Source organism: Aedes albopictus, chromosome 2, assembly GCF_035046485.1.
Source record: "Aedes albopictus strain Foshan chromosome 2, AalbF5, whole genome shotgun sequence".
Taxonomy (NCBI): Eukaryota; Metazoa; Arthropoda; class Insecta; order Diptera; family Culicidae; genus Aedes; species Aedes albopictus.
The window spans coordinates 488267987-488275537 of record NC_085137.1 but is presented as its reverse complement, the minus strand read 5'-3'; positions in this window follow the sequence as shown (position 1 = coordinate 488275537).

Below are 7551 nucleotides of genomic sequence, written 5' to 3'. Positions count from 1 at the left end.
AAAGCTAATGTTCCATAACCAAGTGACATGGCAGCATTCTCGTAAGCCAGTCAAAATTTTCAGAACCTCTCTAAGCGTCGTAAATTCCAAGAGTGGGTCCATGTAACCAGACACTGTGATTCCTGGTGCTCATCATCACAATGATCGGTTCAATTGAGCAACAACTTACGGTACGGTACGGTAAGACATCCTCTATACCTTATAAGAAATTATATTTGTATATCTTTTCTTGGAGATACAGATGATCTCACATTTTTTGCAACAACTCGCTTGTTTTAGTGTATGCCAGCTTTTCAATTGCCGTCCAAACTCTTTTTCCCATTCATCGTATGTCGAAGCAATTTAATCGCCATAAAACTATTCCAAATCTGTCACATGGACAAATCTCCAGAAGAACTCGCAGTCGAGATGCTCTCCTTACATTTCCTCGTATACGGAAGCCAAATAATGTTTATTCACTCTCGTAGGTGGTCGTAAATCTATTAATTGTGCCTTAAGTTTTTCGGAGCAATCGGAGCGATTAATCACCTTCCCCCCTGGAAGGAAGCAAGAGGAAAAAATTGAGGCAATGGTTAAATTAATGACGTTTATAAAATGATGATTATCCCCGATCGGTAGGATTTGAATAACAATTAAAAACCAATCAATCCGCGTTTCTCCAGTCAACGTCTGGACGATCGGCCGGACGGAAATTGATTTTCGTCCGTCAAGATGGCGTCATCGATCGGGTTCGGTTTTTAATAGTTTTTCAAACTCTGTTCGCTCATTAGGACCTCCTTCAAAAGAGGAAAAAACGGACAAAGAGAAGCCGAATGGACAGAAAAATCAATAATCATTGAACAAGTGGAGCAGCTTGGAAAGAGTTCCGTACGTCGTCGTCGTAAAAGTTCCCGCTCAAGAAAGTGATCAGTCATCAACATTCCGAACGTTGGAGCGATCCGATCGAGAGGGCCCTCTCGCAATCAATGACAGATGGGAGGGTGGTCGCTTCGGGTTGTTTGTTGGTTCATGTTGCCCCGAGGGCGACATGTGATTTTGTTTTGTTTCATTTGGACCAACTAATTGTGTTTTCTGAACGGGGCATGTCATAAAAGTCAAATTAAACGATCCTTTTGTTTGATGGTTGTTGTTATTGTGGAGTTGAGTTAGCGGATCTAATGAGAAGCTGATAATGTTTTGCCTCAGGAGCCATTTATTTATTTCGCCATGCTTTGAAATCTCTGTAAACAATATATAAACTATTTAAAGTTTACAAGTGATGCATATGATCTATCTGTCGACCTACATTTTAGTCTCAAACTAGGCGCTCCCGTCCATTACTTTGTTATGGAACCTTATAAATGTTGATTATGTTCTGCAGACTTTTCGCATTAAACACCTCACTTACACATAAGTTACGAAGAAAAAAAGTTACAGGAACCAGTTGTTTATTATCAGGATATGTATGCCAAGCAATCTGGCTCAATCCAATTTCCACCCACGAACATCGCTCAAAGTTTGTTAACTCTCGTAGAAATTATTCAAATTTCCTGTTCCGCGATCAAGATAGCAGCGAATAACTTGAACAAACTTCGATCGTTCGATGCCACGATTCTACCGCGCAACCGCGATCGACGCTCGCCGTGACATTCCATAAACCGCCCCCTTTTTCGCGCGAGCTCGCGCGCCCTGTTCTTGAAACAAAACCCGGTCGAACAGAAACTTGTTTGATGCTTATCGGTAATCCGAAATCTGAACGGTCGTCCCCGCCCTCGACTGTGTTTGTGTGTGCAGTCTGAGCAGTTCAATTGCGAAACAATTCAATTGCGCTCAACAGTACCCGGGTTGAAGTTAGTAACTGAAGTATTAAAACGGACAATTTTAAGTTACATAAATCTATTTTCGGAAGCTTTGTTCTCTTTGTCAAAGGGTGCTTTCTAAAATCAGTTGAGCTCAAAGTTGGCCTCAGAACTTTCGCTACCAAACTGAAGTAAACGTCCAAATCTCAAAATCTAAATACTTTCATAAAAATGTGAAAAAAAAGTAAAAATAGTGTATGTATATGTATGTATATTCTGTTTATACCAATACCATTAACAACTGAAATAGAATAGTTTAAAAGACTAAAACCACAGACAAACAGACGTAACTCTTAGAGGAAATTCATCAAAAACTTTTGCCCGGTGTCCTTTGCATGAGCACACTGCCACCTGCTGGTAGACCCGCACGAGACACTGACGGCCATGATGGATTTCGATTTTACGTTTGTCTAACACGCACACTACTACACAAATCGCCTGTAATTTTCGTTTGTATCATTCAGCAACGTCTACACTGGCAAACGTCAAAGCGATCGAACACTAGCGCCTCTAGTGAATGGATCGCAGAAGTCGTATGAAATTTGAATTGATCGTTAAATGCATGTGCCAAGCCGTTTTGAAGAGTGTTACGGTTGTTTGTCTTTAGCACCATTTAGCTTTTGAAGTTCTTTTCTATTCGGGTACCCAGGTGGAGCACCCCGGTTCAAGTCACGGATGTAATTGGTTCCCCTTCTTTTCTGTGCTGTTCCAAGCAACCAGCCGTGGATACAAATTAATTTTTCCAAATCCGATTGATTTCTGCTGAATCCGAAGGCGCGCGAACGAGCACACCCCGATGGAGATCGCAGTTGATTGTAAATTTATGCAAAATCTCCAATCTTCAAGCTCCAAGACCATGGGCATTGGGCAAATAAATCTGCATCCACCACAAATCACACACCGTTGAAGGTGGCTAAAGGTTCTCTTAGGAAGGGGCGTGGCCCCAACTCAAGGCGGAAAGGATTCTTGGAAGAATGGAACCCTCATTGATTGTTGCAACAGCAACCCGCGATAAATCCAAATGGCCCTGAACAGAGCCTAATTAAAACATTCCCCGCGCGGGACAAGGTGTGAAACCGCTAGAATTTAATTATTTCTTTCATGAAGAGATAAGGCCTATCTCCCGAAGGGAGGCCGATTCTATTCACACGGCGGTTGAACACAAGTGCAACATACAGCCAATTTTCTCACCTTATCAAGATTGATTTGAATTAAATTTATGCTCCATCTTGGTTTGTGCTTCGTCCGGATAGTGCTTTTTTCGTTGCTCGCTGGAGCTCCTTTGGAACCTGAGCCTTCCTAGTGGCACTGAGATGAAACGAAGAAAGTAGGCTGGTAAATGGCGTTCGTTTCGAAGAAGGGAGAGATGCAACTACATCAAGTGGTGCTTTTTCTCGATGTATGCAGTAGCGATTGAAAATGAATGTTTATTCACGGAAAAAGTGTGTCTGTTTATGCACTTTCGAGTTTAATCTCTCGCGAATCGAGAGCGCGGTAAAACAGTTTCTTTGAATGCTAAATAGCTTTGCATGAGTCGGAGTCATTGGTTTCAAACAAATGCGATCGTTTGCACGATCATCTCTTCATAATTGTATTATAATTTTGATTCTAATGGAGCAGCGTGGTCAATCTCATGTTACGTGGATGAACATGAAATTTAGTAATATAATAGTATGGAACGAGCTCACCAATTCTTTAGCGGTTCAGATAGACTGCCTTATCTAACTATCTGTTTGAATAACAGATGAAACTCGAGTTGTGTTGGCAAAGATGTAGACCTTAAACGTTCAGATGTTTGAGAATGGCAATAAGGACGTTTGGCATAATGGAGAGAACCCAACTAACAATCACTCATTTAACAAACACCTTCATGACGAATTGTTTCAGCATGATGCTGAATATCATTTGGATAATTTTCAAGCACAACTTTTGTTCGGGGTTTGTTCACATAAATTTGGAGAAACTATAAAGCATAGTGTTGTGTACCAACTGAACTGTTTGTTGTTAAATCGTTTTGCAACTATATATGTATATATGTTATTCAGCTTTAGCAAAAATGATTAAAAATAAATGAAATGCATTTTTTTTCAATTTCCGCAAGAGTTCATGATTGGAACTTAATGCTGTGAACAAATATTGTGAAATAATAACTACACATAAATTTACCAGCCGCATGCCTTCCTATCTGCACCATCATAGAGATGGTAAATTGTAGCACTCAAATCAAAACATGAACTTCCTGTGGTTTGATAATGATCAGACTTCGACTCCTATTCAGCAATGGTGAATAAGCACAGACATTATGGTTAACGACGTGTTTTTTCATCATGTACTTTGAGTCGGAGTATGATGAAACGAAAGCCCTTATTTGACTTGTGAAAAACACATTATACAAAAATATGTGCTAATTTTTACATGAACTTAACAAGAAGCAGAAAAAAGTCTTGTTAAACTATGTTGTAAAGGAATTCCTGTGAGTCGAATAAAAATCTTATTAAACGCTTGAAAAGTATTTTAAATTATCATTGTTAATTGTTACCAAAAGGCATTTTTAATAGATGTATTATGCTTAAATTATGAGATTGCACCATTTGTGTGCTAAAGATTTGCCCAAAAACCTATTTTAAAAAAATATTTTCCTTTTTTTTTTTGGCTGCTGTGTTCCTATTGTTGCGGTAGTGTTCCTAATGTTGCGGTATCCCATATGATTTCAATGGGATACCGCAACAATAGGAACCAAAATTAAATTTTACCCAAGGTTGCGACCATTCATTTGCAAAGATTTACATTCATTTGCTATTATCTCAGTTCAGAGGCATGCTATCGAAAAACAATGTATGGATGAATTTAACCTTGTAGTTTTATCTGAAAGTTTGCCGAATAACATTGGGGTCGCAAACGTATACCAAAGTCGTGAGCGAGCTGTGAAGGCAACTCTCCACGCGGTGAATGTAAATTACATTCACGCTGTGGAAAGTTGCCTTCACAGCTCGCTCACGACTTTGGTATGAGTGTGCGACCCCAATGTTATTCGGCAAACTTTCAGATAAAACTACAAGGTTAAATTCATCCATACATTGTTTTTCGATAGCATGCTTCTGAACTGAGATAATAGCAAATGAATGTAAATATTTGCAAATGAATGTTCGCAACCTTGATTTTACCTCCATAATAGGGACAGTGTGCCTAATGTTGTGGTAAGCGATTTATGATCGAAAACCAGTGTCGCGAAGCATCAGCGTACTAGTCACAAAAAAGCTGATAAACACCAAGCTTGTATCACCCTGTCTCTGCGGTTTCTGATTCGCCATCTCTACAGTCGTTAACACCAGAAAAGACAGAATCCCATCATAGTCACCCAGTCACCCTTGTTTTGCTACAATCATCCTGACTTGGATACGGCTCATGTGAGTGTCATGACTCTCTCCGTCGCCTCAAGCAGATGCACGCGCAACAGCATGTAAAACTATGCATGTGTATTATCACAAGCACAGTACTACGTCATAAATCCTATTCGTTTTGCATAGCTCAGATTAAACGCACACATTGAGCACACCACGCAGTTCGCCCTGGCTACGGCAAACGCTCTCACTTCGCCCATTATGCATCGTTGCTCAGAGAGATTGATTATCTCGCAACCCGCCTGAAGCATACTCAGCAACTGCTATCGCTGCAACGCTGCGAAGGGTGGAACCAACAACATGTTTGTCATTCCAGGCGTGACATGCTAGCTGGTTCGTATCACCTTGGGAAGGGTGACTCCAGAAAGCGGTTCAAGTGATTGTCTCGTGATGGTCGCGATTATTCGCAAGACTGTCGAAAACAGAGAGAAACGATAGTTTTTATATTTTTCCAAGCAAAAATGGATAGAAAACTACCAACTAACGTTTTGCAACCCTTCATTAGATGGTATGATCATTGTTTTTAAAATAAATTTACCTTAATACCACAACGATGGGCACACTTACCCTACCAATACGAAAAGTTGAACATTGGCTACTTTTTTAATTGAAATAGCATTTGTACAGTAATGTGTAGAGCATAATTTTAGTTCAGCTATAACTACTACTATAAAGCAACAATTCAGCATGCATGCTTGTTTGCGGCTGGCGATTGTTAGTTGGGAAGACACATTGTAAATTATTATTTTATTTACTGAATTATGCAAAATGGTGAGATTGTAACGGTTCATTTCAAAGATGTACAAAAGGCTTTTGTTTCTCTCAAATTCTTTGCTAATAACATCTTTGTACAAATCTTGGACACACTTGTACTGTGATTGTTGGTAGTTTTCACTAAGAAGGTTGGACAATTTTTTTTTTTTTGGTTTTTATTAATGTGTATTTTAACTTAAATGCTAATTCTACACTTATTCCTGAAGTGATCTATAGCGAATTTCTTCCACAATTTATTAATTTGGCTTATTTCAAGGTAGATATTGTGTTTTTTTCTGGCAAGATGCTTCCAACATCCTTCTCAAATTCCAGACAGTAAGAACTACTTAGAACGAAAAGCACGTGCTCTTGTTTATATTGTTCCTCCGAAGTTCATTTGCTATTACCGTTGGCGTTATCCAATGGAATACCAGCTTCGGCCAAAATTACAAGAGATGTCGCTAGAGGGCAGGAGTTTTTTTCAATTTAAAATGAGAAATTTAAAAAAATGAGTTTTTTTTACTAATTAAACATTTTATTGGAAAAAAATATTTGGTACATGCTGTAGGTCATGATAACATCATTCAGCGTTACCTTTTTTTTGCAAAAACTTCGAAATATTTGAAAAAATATTCAAATCACCATACACTATTTTGACCGAAAATTTCTGCCTCCATGTTGGTTGATCCTCGTTTGTAGTAATCTAGTATTAAAAAAAAACATTCAAATGATGTGTCTGAAAATCAATATTGCTTCGTTATTTAATGAAAAATCAAAAACCAAAAAATGAGGAAATGCATCTAGTTTTGCCATAATTTGCAACATGGCTGGAAAAAAACATTAGAATTCGAAGACACATAATGTTGCTTAAGTTGCAAATTGAGAACCCACATTATTCAAAAAAAATCGCGTTCTGGTGGGATTTAAACCCACAACGCCGTATTCGCTAGATCGGCGCTTCAACCAACTAAGCCACAGAATAGGTAACAATTCTGCGGAAGAGAAAGCCAAATTGATTCCGAGCCCTCTTCATGAATACTCCTGTTTTCACAATTCTGATTTTTTTAATTCACAATTTCATCTCTAAATCTGCCAATTAAGCAACATTCTGTGCTTCATGGGAAGTTCTTCCTAAGTTTCTTGGGAGCTTTTTCAAAACTTCTGGGGAAGCTTTTCCACAGCTTTTGGGATGCTTTTCCACAGCTTCTTGTGAAGCTTTTCCGAAGCATTCCCAAAACTTCTTGGGAATCGTTTCCAAAGATTTTTGCAAAGCTGTTCCGAAACTTAATGGGAAGCTTTTCCAAAGCTTTTTGGGAAACGTTTTCGAAGTTTATTGGAAAGTTTTTTCAAATATTTTTGGAAAGCATAGATTTTCCAAAGCTTCTTGGGAAGCCATTCTCAAAACATTTTGAGAAGCTTTCCCAAAGCTTCTTGGGAATCTTTTCCACAGGTTTTTGGGAATCTTTTCCAAAGCTTTTCGGGAATCTTTTTCAAAGTTTTTTGAGAATCTTTTCCAAAGCTTCTTGGAATTCTTTTCCTAAGCTTCTTGCGAAGCTTTT